Source organism: Electrophorus electricus, chromosome 26 (genome assembly GCF_041902795.1).
Source record: "Electrophorus electricus isolate QZ-2024a chromosome 26, ASM4190279v1, whole genome shotgun sequence".
In the NCBI taxonomy this organism is placed as follows: domain Eukaryota; kingdom Metazoa; phylum Chordata; class Actinopteri; order Gymnotiformes; family Gymnotidae; genus Electrophorus; species Electrophorus electricus.
In genome coordinates, this window is record NC_137522.1 from 9875787 (window position 1) to 9889489 (window position 13703).

At 42.0% G+C, this 13703-nt stretch overlaps 1 protein-coding gene across 2 annotated transcripts in view; it reads left to right on the top strand.

The window, feature by feature from the left end:
• The window catches only part of lingo3a (leucine rich repeat and Ig domain containing 3a), a 36461-nt gene that overhangs the window by 5031 nt on the left and 17727 nt on the right, over positions 1-13703 (top strand). The gene's annotated exons all lie outside the window — the stretch shown is intronic.

The following is a 13703-nucleotide window of genomic DNA, read 5'->3' on the forward strand; positions in this document are numbered from 1 at the left end:
AAAGCTTTGCTCTGTAGCAGGATGCATTATCTTCTTGAAAAATGACTACTTCACCCACTTTATTTTCTGTCAATGGAATGAGAAGTGTCCAAGATTTGTGTGCACCTGTGGAATGACTGAGGCTATGATTGCCATCTCCCCTGGTCTTTTATGTGACATGCAATCCCATATCATAAATGGGTGGGGATATTTTGCAGTCATCTATATGTCTCATTAGAATGGCACCAGAGAAAGGTTCCCACATCACCTCATTGGCTAGTGCTGATTCATGATTAATCATTGAATATGCATTTCATCCAATCATCCACATTCTATGATTGCTTCTCTTTAGTCCACTATAGCAGTTTTCTTCTGTTTAGGTGTTAATGCTGGTGGTCTTTTGGCTTTTCTATATGCAAATCTCCATTTCATTCAGATGATTTCTTACAGTTCTGTCTCACACACTGACGCCATTTTTGTTGTGCATTTTCTGTTTTCAAGTCATATTGCATTGGGTTTTTTATCCTTGTACTTTGATGTCTTCCATGGTCAACCCATATTTTTCCTATTAGAACCCTCTCCTTTTGTTTATTCTTGGGTTGTTGACACTGTCGACTGGGAACAACTAACATGTCCCACCCAAACTGTTGAATTTCCTTCTTGAAGAAGTTTTATAATCCTTTCCATTCTTTCAGATGACAACTGTCTTGTTGGGGCCGTGTCTTCTTTCAGGTAGCCAGTTCCTATAGCTCACTGATCTGTAAGCCCTTCCTCTTAAGTGCAATGTGATTTGCATTCTTAAACTTGTGCAGGGAATTGTTTTAAAAATGGAAATGGAAAGGTGCTGCCATTATTTTTTCCTCTACATGATCTGGAAAAGAATTTCAAGGAATTAAAATAATTTAGTTTCATTTGTTTGAGGTATGTTCCCCTAAGCCAGAGTGCTTTTATTCAATAAAAATGATTTTGTGTCATATCTGAAGTTTGTTTGCTTTGAAATAAAAATGCTTGCTTTGCTTTGTGGTGATTCTGTAATTAGTGCCAGGGGCTATATTCTTACCAAGGAGAGGATTTTGTTCCTGGTGTTCGGGTTGGATTCATGTGTGACCTTGTAAAGCAAAGAGGGCTGAGAACAAGACACAGATTAAAGCCAAGCTGCTTTAGGAGGCTTTGGAAGGAAGAAAGATTCAGGGGGGTTAGAGTGGGGGAATGGATCTGTGGCCACATGGGATTTCTTGACTCTGGCTTTTAGAAGAGAAAACAGTTTTTTTTTTGTGTGTGTGTGTGTGCGTGCGTGCGTGCGTGTGTTTTGAGGGGGGAGTGAAATCACACTTTTAGACCAAAAGAACCCGTCCCCCTCTGGCTTTTTAAAGTTGATGTGGATATTGAGCTGATGCATCAATGCTCTGCGTTCAGAAAGCCTCCAGGCCTTGCTGCAGTGCTTTGTTCTGCGCTTTGCCCAGGAGCTGTGTACAATATTGGCACAGTGTAATGATCCAGAAAGCCTTAGTCAAGGTACAAATGCCAAAGTTAAAATCAAATGCTTGCAAAACTTTAAAATGTATAGAAATTAATAAATATTTTGTGCTTGAGTGTAAACAGTCTGCTGTCTGTCCTCATGTTAGGCCAGGTTTCATGCCTGTTTCAGATGCGTGAATGTGCTCGTAAACTATACCTTCCTGTCTACTATGAGGCCTTTCACTCACCACATATACTGTTCATTACTGAACATTTCTAGTTTTTCATGAATATGAGGAGGGTTAATTGAGGGCATGTTATTTTAAGCTCTCAAAAAAAGTAAATTCATTTTAGTGGTTCTATGATATTGCACTAAATTACACGTCTGAATTGTGTAGTTGGTGCTACTTGTTAACGAATAACATCTGTTTAACATAGTTACTCAAATTTGTAAAATGACAGTGAAAGCAGAGGCTCTATAATTGCAAAAAATACTGATTGTATTCGACGCACATTATGAAAACTGTTTTGGGAAGCACTTGGTGTGTGCACCTTGGCCCCATTTAATTATCCAAGGTGAACATACCAAAATTAGCACTTATCAGTTATCAGATTTGTCAGGGTTATCAGATAATCCCAGTATTGGGGTATTATCACTGTATTTGTTTAATTAGAATGCATTTTGCATGGATAGAAAGACAACTGGTTCTTTTGGTTGTTAAACAGCTTTTGCATCCTTATCTGTAGAACCATATGCGTGCGAATGCCTTCTTGACCGCTGCAGTCATCAAGGTTACATATGTGGTTTACAGTATGTCGCTAACAAGAAAATGGTTTAAACATCGTTTTTCCTGGATAAGCCTGTAATTATTCATCCATGATTTGGCTCACTGGCTGTCAACGCTGCCCACTTCAAAGGCATAGCAGAAAGCCCTGCTGGGTTGTTGATGGGCTAATGCATTAGTCGACCGTGGCCCACGGCAAGCACTTCTATCCCCCAGGTAATAAATGTATAGCAGTATCAGACAGTGGTGCCTTTGTGACAGTTTGGCAAATTGCTCAGTCGCTTTCAACTGTGGGATCGTGAGTGCAGCAGTAGGGCTTTGGGATTCACAGGAGACTTTAATTAAAGTGGCTGTAGGAGCAGATTAGAGCACTGGCCTTTGTCAATAAAGTACACTGCACAAATATGGGCTCTGAAGACCTGCTGTGGCGACGAATCTTTTTGTTGTCCATTCAGTAGCCTTTTAGGGAGCTTACTTAATAAGGCTGCACAAACAAGTGTGCACTCACCACCCACTTTATTAAGAACACCTACCACACACTGATCATCTTTATTAGGTGCACCTACCTTTCCTTTCACGAAGTGACCACCTCTTTATGCCAGTGGCCTCTGGACAAGGCACTATCAAGTAACTTATGTCTGAGTGTATATAATTGACCAAAAGGCTTGGTAGCCTATACACACAGCTATGGCATAGGTGTTAACTAATGAAATGAATACTCAGTGCCTTTTGTAGGTTCAGAGATACACACAGTACTCCTCCTGCTGACATGCTAAGATTAGGGCAGTTTCAGGACCAGTGCAGATATTGGATATTGTTTGAGTGGTGAACCATTCTCAACCGAGCAGTAACGGTATGGTAGTAGGTGTCGTCTTATTACACGTTTGATGGCACCGTAACTAAACCTTTTACACCGTCACTACTGTGTCCGACATCCTGAAATGTCCTAAATCATTGTGGCCAGAAACTGACCACTGACAAAGTTGCGGAGGATGAAATACAATGCTCATGTCTGACAACAAATGAGCTACAGTCTCTAACTGCACACCTGCAAAGTGTTTCTAATAAATGAACATGAATAATAAAATGGTGGTAAGTGCATATCCTAAATTATAAATGTCATAACATTGTGAAATACTCTAAACGCTGGCCCAAATCCTAGAGCTGTCTGAACAGGTTTTAGCTCTGCTGCTTGCTTGGGTAGTTTGGCTAGTACATCTGTACTAGCCAAACTCCTGAAGACCTGTCCTGATTTTTGGATGTACAGTACATATATATTTCATTAGAAAAACATTAGTCTGTTGTTAAGAACAAATATGTGTATATATAGGTAAATATTTTGTAAAGCCTAAAGGTTGATTTACAAAATATGTTTAAAATAAATAAAAGGGAAGGAAGTTGTACAGGAAAGGAAAAGAAATGCAATGTTGCAGAGGAAAAGGAAATCTGAATTCAAACTTAAATTTGAAAGTTGAAGAATTTCAACTTTTGTGGCACTTCACCTAGTGAAGATAGCCTGCTATAGCCTGGCACTGAAAGAACTGCCATGTTTTGAACACTGTCTGGTGTGTGGTACTGAAGCCTCTCCCAGCTTTTGAGGGCAGCTTGGTGTGTGACACTGAGACCTGCCTCCCTTTGAGGACTGTCTGGAGTGTGGCACTAAAGCAGTCTGCTGCCTGAGGACCAAAGGCTTTTAGACGGGGTGTAAGAGAATTTTGACCAGTGTAGTTTATTTGTTGACAACACTGTCGATTTTAAAATGTAACATTTATTGCACGTTTTGCTTCCACAGAGGAAGCACCATTCCTAGTAGTAGTGCTACTCTAGATAGTTTGAATCTGTGGCAATCTACAAACATCCTGCTTCTTAAGACTTTCAAGTTATATTAGTGTTATGTGTCTATCAGTGTGTGACATTTGTGAGAGGTGTGCTTCATTTCCTTCCATTTGTCTGACACGCATCTGTGCACAGGTATTCTTAAATTACTCTGTAGGTTGGTGTTGACGTTGCCTTTCAAACCTCTTAGTGGTGACAGGTTAATGTTTCTTGCTATGGAAATGCAAGGTTAAGGCATGTTAGCACGCAAGGACTGTCAGCACAAATTTTCTCATCTGATCCTCATGGACATACATGTGTCTGTACTCTTGCAGGTAGCCAGAATTCTCATTCCCATATATAGTTTACTGTGGCTGTTTCAGGGCCAGATGTTGGTCAGTGGCAAATGTAATTTGACTCCGTATGGCATATTAGTCAGGAAAGTAAGTGCACAAGCAAATAATAATAAAAAAATAACTCTGAGGATTTTACTCCTTTTTTGTATCGTCTTTTCTTTAATGGTTATAATCTAGTGATGACGGTTATCGCCGGCATCAGCAGCGAATGTAGGCTGCATTTATATAACGATAAAATACGTACCATTCATTATGCTCCTGCACTGGGTGTGTTACAGGTATTTTTATTTAATTCCCTTGCAGTGCATCACTGAAAACAAACGTGCATCTGTGAGATATTTCGGGTTCGAGTCATGCCTTTATTTGCTTTCATTAACAACACCTGGCACAATTATCGTACCGACACCTTTGCTGATCGTGAACGCGGCATTTTTCAACGTTAATTGAAGATTTGTTTTCGTGTATAGGGTGTTTCGTTTCATATGACTTTGTGCGTGATAAGTAAACGTTATTTATGATGAAATTAATTTTCGTTCGTCTTTACTTGTCGATAAAACCTAGATTACTGGTGTTCAAACAGCTAGTCATTGACGTCGAACTTCTCTCGTGTTATGTTCAGCGATTATTGTTAGATGATAAACTTCTTACACACTAGTTATAATGCGGTGGGAGTGAAGAACCCGGATTACGAGCCGCTTTTCAAGATATGCAATTTTATGCAACGTTTTAACATAGGAGCTCGAGGATTTATGTTAAATGCCCATCTAAGAAGGCTAATTTTAATCAGTAGATTATATTACTCAGTAGGCCTAGGTTATATTCCACTAAAGCGCCAAAAGATCGATATGAGGAATGTTGTTCTCACCGAAGCCAAATGCCTGTCTATGATGTACACTGGTGTAGGGTAGGGATTGGGCATTTTGAAACGAACTGGTTTCTCGGCAATGCTGGTGTTATGAAGGGACACAGGGATGTTAATATTGACATTTTTTCCACATCTGAGTTGTTGATGAGTGTGTAGAGAAATCAGGAGTTTGTGGGTCCTTGTTGTTGGATTATTCTAGCTGGCACTGTAGGTGATCGTTTTTCGGATTCTTTGGAAGATCAATTCGAAAGTAATCAGATTATAACTTTAATTTAGTACTTTGGTTTAGGGTATAGATATATTTAAATTAGATCCTCGGTAACCTATAATTTAATATGTTTAATGTAGGATAATCATCCCAATCCTGGTTGTCTCTACTGTTAACCCCGCCAAGATGAGTACCGCACCTTACATGGGGACATACTAGTTATTTTGTACAGTTGATAACTTTTTGTCCTCTACAGTGTGGAAACTATGTATATAAAGGACTTTTACTCCTATGTGGTTTGGCCAGCGTGTTCATAAATTATTTCTAGTTAAAGCAGACACTGTGCACTTTAGCCTCATGCTCATCGTTGCACTTCAAGTCCAATCTGTATGACCCATCTAATTACTTACTGACTACAATGTCGCATTTAATTTAAATAAAGACACGATTAATCAACCTCCGCTTGATGGGACCGCAGCATCTCATGACCCAATTCTTCAGATACTGCGTCAGTGTTCTGAGAATCTGAAGCTAAAAAAGTTTAATTAAAAGATGAAAGGGACGGCAAGATCCCCGGGCCTCTTGCCTAAATCTAGCACATCCTGACATGTTTATTAATTATATATCTGTACATTTCTTACGTATGAATATTGATCCTCTATGGATGTGTATAAGTCCATTAGGGCCTATAAGTAACTGCTTATTGGTTGAAGTTATATATTGGCCATTTATGGTTGTGAAAAAGCATTCGTTATGGTGAGAGATGGTTTGATTCATGAGAGCTCTTAACCCAAAGATTACGCTGTTGCTATGCTGTATCGCTGTCACATGCCTTGAATCGCTTCTGGATAGATGGCGATGAAGTGGGGATGTTGAGGTAGATCTTGTATAAGGGAATAGCCCTATATCCAGCAAAAACTGGACTCAACAGTGAGATCTGTTAAGGCAATTGTTGTTGGATGGAGATCAAAACTGCTCATTGAAATGGCATATAGAATCCATGTGAAATAAGTATATTAATTGCATCTTGTTTTTACATTGCACCACACTAATGTAAGACCATTAGCTAAAGATTAGATCACCTGCATGATGCCATAACGACATTTATTCACGTGTAACATCGTTATTATTGTTTCTGTGTGCAATCTACTGCTGCACTCCTGCGGTGGAGTGTCGGTTCTGTGCTTGCGCCAGTTTACCGCAGCTCCTTACGTAAGAACCGTGGGCTGGGGCACCGCAGAAACACAGCGGGAGCTTAGAGACTGGGGCTCCCACAGCGTTACCGGCAGAACCACATTCTCACAGTACACCGACCTGAGGCAAAATAGAGAACTCGAACACATGAAACAAAACGCGTAGGCAGCAGAGAAGCAGTGCACTGAACTAGGTCGTTTTTGCAGTCCTGCACCTCTTGCATGTGTGATTTGTACTGGGTGATTAATCAATGGTTAAAGTTATAATGTACCAACCTCGGCTTAAATTTTGCGTCACATAGTTTTAGCAAATAAATTGGACAGTGGGGATACGTACGTTGCTAGTGCACAGAGTACAATATATTGTTTTTATGATATCATGGACAGACGTGATCTGGAAAGAAACAAAACTATTATTTTTCTGTTTTTGCTAAAAAGCTCCCACAGTTGTCAGTAAGTATGGAAGATGCCCATTAACTCTGCAGAATCTGTCATAGGCTAAATATGCACACTGGATCACGTTATTCTGTACTTATTCTGTACTCTTTTAGTTCTAGCCAGACACCCCCGCACTTGTACAATTCTCATTACTCACTCACTCTCTCTCTCTCTCTCTCTCTCTCTCTCTCTCTCTCTCTCTCTCTCTCGCTCTTTTTTTAAAAACAGTGGCATATATGTATGGTAATATCCTTGAAGAAAACATACAAATATATATTGAAGTACATATTTCAGAGGTTTATCTTTACATTTTGCATATTATAGCATGAGATTGGTCCTGAATAATTCAGTTTTCCTGCAGTTGAAGCCCAATTCACGTCACAGATCAGATTATCCTGACATTATATGCAATGCATAGTCACTTATTTGAAATGGTCAGACAGACTAGCACTCTAAACTCATCAAGTACTTACTCATCCAAATATCTGTATGAATTTGAACTGTTAGTGCTGTTTGAAATGTTATGGCAGTCTTCATAGATGTCATTAAGCCACCCACTGAAGCCTCTTCACTGTCTGAATCCGAATAACATGTGGGTGGTTATTGTACAGCATTGTGACATTAGATTCACAACTGCCGCTCCTGCACACACACGCACACACACTCACGGAGTCCCAGAAGAGAGGATCAGTTTAAATCAAAGCTAGGAGATAGCAGCTTTCATGTGCATCTGATCCATGTGAGCTAACGCTTTCTTCACTGATGCGATGCCCATGTGATTCAGACCTAGCCGGGAATGTAAATAATCGATGAGTAAGTCTATTGTTAGTTGTGTTCATGTAACTCTGAATTGTCTTCATTTTGTATATAAGTGTATCCGTTCCATTGTATTTAGTTAATTTAAACAACGAACCTAAGGTACTGCAATGCCTACAGCTCTGTTTAAATGGTAAGTGTAATTTTCCCTCCCAAGGCCTCTTTGTAGATGTATGCCTCTGAGCTGCAATCAGAAACGGTTGAGCAGCAGCCAGATCAATTTCTCCATTTTAGTTTCACCAAGCATTTCACTTTTGCATTTAATATGTTATTTTTGTGGGCACAGGTGGTACTCTGTCTGCTTTTCCCCCCAACTGGATTTCCCAGTTATTCCAAGTGTCTTACTGTGTCTGAACAACATGCTTTTTTATCTGTAAGCGATATACTGCCAGTGGTTGATGCTGTATTATATTTCAATATGTGGTGAATAATGAAAGTATTGCTCTTCTTGGCCAGCCTGCTCCATCCATCATAAGCTGACACAACGGGCTCCTTGGGCAAGTCGTGTGCTCGCACTGCTCATGCTCTCTGCAGCTGAGCGTGCTGTGCATGATCTGACACCGCAGACAGGAAATGGCTGAATAGGCCTGGATCAGACTTTTCCCTGCATCCAAATGGCTGGAAATGAGCTCCAAACTGAGGCACTTATGTGAGGGCTGCTTGAGGTTCCCAACTTCTCAGAGCTAATGGACCCTCGTTGAGGGAGAGTCATGCAGGTTCATTTATGCTACTGTTTTTTTTTTGCATCCCTTTGCTTTGTGAAGTGTTCAGAAGCTTCTTTTAAATGAAACGTCTGCTGGCTTTGTATTTTTTTTTAAATAAGTCGTTCTTTGTGGGTCTGCACAAATGCATTCATCTTCTTTTTAGAAATAGCCTTGCTGCTATCCCCCTTCTTCCCACTGAGTCTTTATTTACTTCTGACATCTTGGAAATTGGAGTGCGTGACCCCGCTACGTGGTTCTTTGACTCTGGCCCGCCGCCGCTGCATTTTGCTCCTCGTGAAGTGGAGCTTTTTAGTGCACTGCCTGCTGCATGGCCGCACTTTCCTCATTCATTCCCTCACTAAACGTGTCCTTGCCCAGCCATGCTGGATGTCGTAAGTGGAAGGATGAAACTCCAACCCCAGTGGGTGCAGCTCTGAGACACACTTAAACAGAAGGAGGTTAAAGATGCACCTTTAGCTATTGTCTATGACCTGCATCTTCAAAGGGCTTCAAAGACCCGGAGAAGCCTGAACGGTGTGACTTCATCTGGCCTGAGATTGACACTGTTCCCGGGCCACTATAATTATGAGATGTGGCCGTCGGAAATTCTCTGCAGAAAACATGTAAAGAAAGCACAGATGGGGTTGCCCTGTGCAATGCGCAAAGCTTTGCAATCCGCGTGGAAATCGTAATCGTATTCCTGAGACTAACAGGTGGAGCAGGAGAAGCTGAAGGGATGGAGCTGCCGCCTTTGAGCTTGCCGTGGTGCACCACGTGAGGAACCACGTGGCTGCGTAGGGCCTGTGGAACTCTGGCTGGAGCCCGTCGTCCGGCATCTGGGCACCTGTGCCCCTCGCTGGGTCCGCTGGCTGGGGGCCCAGCTATCCCCTGGCATGTAGCTGCAGGCAAAGTGCTTGGCTGTGTTTTGCATTGCTCACTGCACTCCCAAAGGCATACACAGGACAACTTGCAGAAACAAAGACAGTCACAACTAATGGCAGGGAATTCCCATGCACGCTAGCTCCTACTGTACCAATGCCAAGAAAGCTTTAAACGATGGAAAATAATACGATTTTAATGGATTTTAATGCATTCTTAGAGTACATATCAAACTGCTTATTCACAACGTATTTATTTGAAGTTTAATTGCCTGCTTCTTAACAGTATTTATACACAATGTGGTGTGTATTTATCTAATAGCTGCATAATTGAATGTACATGTCTTTTTGTTTATAACTCATCACCTGTGTGTAGCCACAAAACTAAATTTAATGTTATATCTAAGGCAGTTTAATGGCTAGGATTTCATTAAACCCAGTTGCATTCAGTTGCTTCCTATTGTTCCACCATCAATAATACGTATCACCCTATGAAAAAAACAACCCTATGTTAGATATTATAAGAAATAATCATTTGCAGTATATTTAACAAAATTATCTGAGTAAATGAAGCATTTGTGTGATGGCGGTATGTTATGACCTTGGGTCTGAGCGGATGTAAATTCATGTGTACTGGATTGAATCTCGCAATCTCGCCCAGTACGGAGTCTAAGTCTCAAATGAAGCCGGGACAGGCAGGAGCCTGACATTGCCATGACTGTCAAGCATATTTGCTTCAAAAGCTGCGAGAATTAATGCCTGCACGGGTCCAAATAATAATTTCGTCCACCGCGCGATGGGCTGTTGTTAACTAGAGGCGGCTAATTGTTGTCCTGCCGTGACGGCTCGTGCTCTCTAATTTGCCTGCTTTAGGTACAAAAACCGCGTTATTGGCGTTATTGCGTTACTACTGGTGCATAATGTTAAACAATGATATAATATTTCACACACCATTTAGCACAGCTAGAGAAATTGTTCAAAATGCATTGAATACATTAGTGTGAGACTTATATTTAGCCGGTTATAAATTCCTTGCACATTTATAGTTCAGAGATTTTGGCTGCAAATTAAATTTCCTTTACAAAGTGATCGCTCATCCCGCAGACCGTACACAATGAGTGGCCATTAACCAAATCTTCGAGCTATTTTTGGGTGCTGATGGGTATAGAAGAAAAAGGTTTATTTTACACCCTAAGCACGTACAGTAGACATTACTGCCTAATGGGTACAGATGGCCCCGTGTCTGTTTCATACGGCTGCAGTGCACAACAGCGGTAGTCACAGATGAGTTTTTTGTCTGAGTGTAGTCCTTTAGTGTATGTGGGCACGTTGTCCGGAAAATTAGAGCGCGTCCCTGGTTGCAGCTAGCGTGCTGAATCCCGGCTACCTGCCACTTCAGGCCGAATTCGCCGTTATTCAGTTTGATCACGTAACACGTGCGTGCGCTCTGCACCGGCGACTCTCGGGGGCGCCTCGCCCATGCTTGCGGCCGCTATATCAAAGCGGGCGACCGGGACTGATGCTGCCTCAGCACCTGCTCCCATCCCAGCGCGTCTAATGGGACCAGCGCGCGTCGTCATGTATGCACGCACACCTCCGTGCCATCCGCGAAGGACGTAACTGCAAACGCACGCGGAATCCTCGAGAGACCTCCTCGGTCTAAAGCCAGCGTTTAATCCCCTGCTACTTAGGCACAAAAAACGTTCCCGTTTGGAAGCAGAGCTGCAGCTCCATTCCCCGCTCATGCGGGTCGTAAGCCCCAGCTGGAGAGAGTCCGTTATAAAGAACTGCACGTACTCCTTCGGAAGTTAAATCCCATTTCACCCTATTAGTTTATTCATGGGGTTATACCGATTTGCATAACTGCGTGGCGCTCTGTATCCTGCTGTCAGTGGAAAAGCTTGTGTGTCCTTTTTAATTTAGGTAAAATGGGCATATCGAAAGTCACAGTTTCCAGCTATGAAGGACACCGATATTTACACGTGACTTTGTAGACGCTGTTAAACCCCCTCCTTTTACATGTGACTTTGTGGATATTGTTGAACTCTTTTTGGATAAAAAGCAAGACATAATAACAATGCTGTTAATCTATGATGCAATCTTTAGTGGTACTTTCCATCATAGAGACATACACTCTCAGTCTCAAACAAGCTGTGTATTTATTTTAGTAAACACTGGCCAACTGGTCTCTCTCCCTCTTTCTTTCTCTCTCTATCCCCATGTGTTTCACTCTGTCGGGTCCCTTGGGTCTTCAGCTCTGCTTCTCTCTTTGGATGTCTCACTCGACATTGTAGCATAAACACACGTCACACGCACGCACGTCTTTGGCTGAGCTTCGTCCCGTGTGTTTTGACAGTGTCAAGATTTGCTCCGTCCTGCTTGAGCTGAGGTCTGACTGCCCCTGAAGCTTTGAATCGTTTCTGTCTGCCAGCCTCAAGCTGAAAGCAATCCGCCATATCATGTTGGATCACTATGCTTTGTCCTCTCTCTCTCTCTCTCTCTCTCTCTCTCTCTCTCTCTCTCTCTCTCTCTCTCTCTCTCTCTCTCTATATATATATATATAGTGTTTATATTTATTGCAAAATTGGCCTCTGAACCTTCTACAATACAAATATAACTGAATTCACATGCATTTATGTAACATGCTCTTTACTAAATCTTTTTTTTTTTTTTTGGTGTTCTGTGAGTACAGACCACATCCAGAATTGAACAAACAAGGCATTTGGCTAAAAACAGTGAAGGGGAGTCTCTAACCATATCACTTTAGGGTTCAGTTATGTGCTTTTCAACATCTTGGTGTGCATATCACACCCACATTATGCAGCAACATAATTGCAATATGATGTTTATCCCCATGTCTCGCAGCTCCCTACATACTAAAAAGTTCATATTCACTTTTACCTTGAAGGCACTTTTTTTTGCAAGGCATTAAGATGCTAATTATCACTGCACCATCTCCTTCAGGGATCGTGCATTTACCCGGGGCGGCCGTAGGGGCGCATGCGCTAGTGGCTACATGACACTTCGCATCATCCTCTGCCGTCGGCCAGGAGCTGTGGGCATTGTTATTCAAGCACACTCCCTGCCGAACCCTGCATCACCTCTAGAATTCCTTAATGAGTTGTAGCAAGCATGCACACGTCCGCTCGCACGGACTACTGAGCTCCGGCTCGCTCTTTCACATCTGCGCTCTGGGTGACGTGGAGTCTCCAGGCGGAACATTCCTCTGCACTTCAAAAGGTTGGCTTCTGCCACCCAGTATGCTGACTTCATGGTGGACCAGATTCTCTCCTCTGACGCTAATGCAGAAGGAATCTATAGACATGCAGCGGGTGCTCTTTGTAGTCCTACACCAAGGTGTACTGCCATGAGTGAGTGTGTGTTTGTGTGTGTGTGTGTGTGTGTGTGTGTGTGTGGGGGGGGGGGGGTGCATGTGAGAGAGATGTACTTCCACATTTCTGTCTGAGAAAGGCCATGCGGTCTTTTACTGAATAGGACCTGCCATCTCATGTCTGTGTTTTTACCCATCCCCCAGGCCACTGTTATTGTGCCAGTTTATTCTTCCGACAGCACCCCTGGTCGCCCACATCTCCCTGAGATTTTAATCATGCTACAGTTCCATGGTGTAGCGTGGGAGGGTGTGTCAGAAAGCGTGTGCGTCTCTGTTCGCGTGACACCATTAGGAGCATTACGGCTTTGCTGTGTAGGTGTGTGTGTTTTTGTTTTGTTTGTTTGTTTTAGATGGTTATGTCCTTATTAACTGTCTTGTTGCTGAGGGTAACGTATCCGTTAATGTGACTGTGAAGAGACTTTGATGCTGTGTTCAACTTCTTAAGTCTGCCTTGACAGCAATAACATAATTAGGTTGTAATAGTCGACTTCAATATAGATTATCCCTTCACAAGTATGACATTCTTCTGTATTAATCCCTTATAATCGGTAAGAATTGTCACTGTTTCTTTCATATCCAACAAGGCAACAACAGCCACTGTCCAACTGCTTCTGAGCAGCAATGTATATGAGCAAAGGCACAATAGACAAAAACAGTATTTCAAGAAATGGCCAGATTAAATCAAAATGAAAAACAATGCATCAGATGATGTCTTGCCCTACTGTATTCAGTTCAGTATGGTTTCACATCAACCGCCATTTTATACATCAGGTAAAGAAAAAAGTAGAAAACAAAACAAAACAACAACAACAACAAA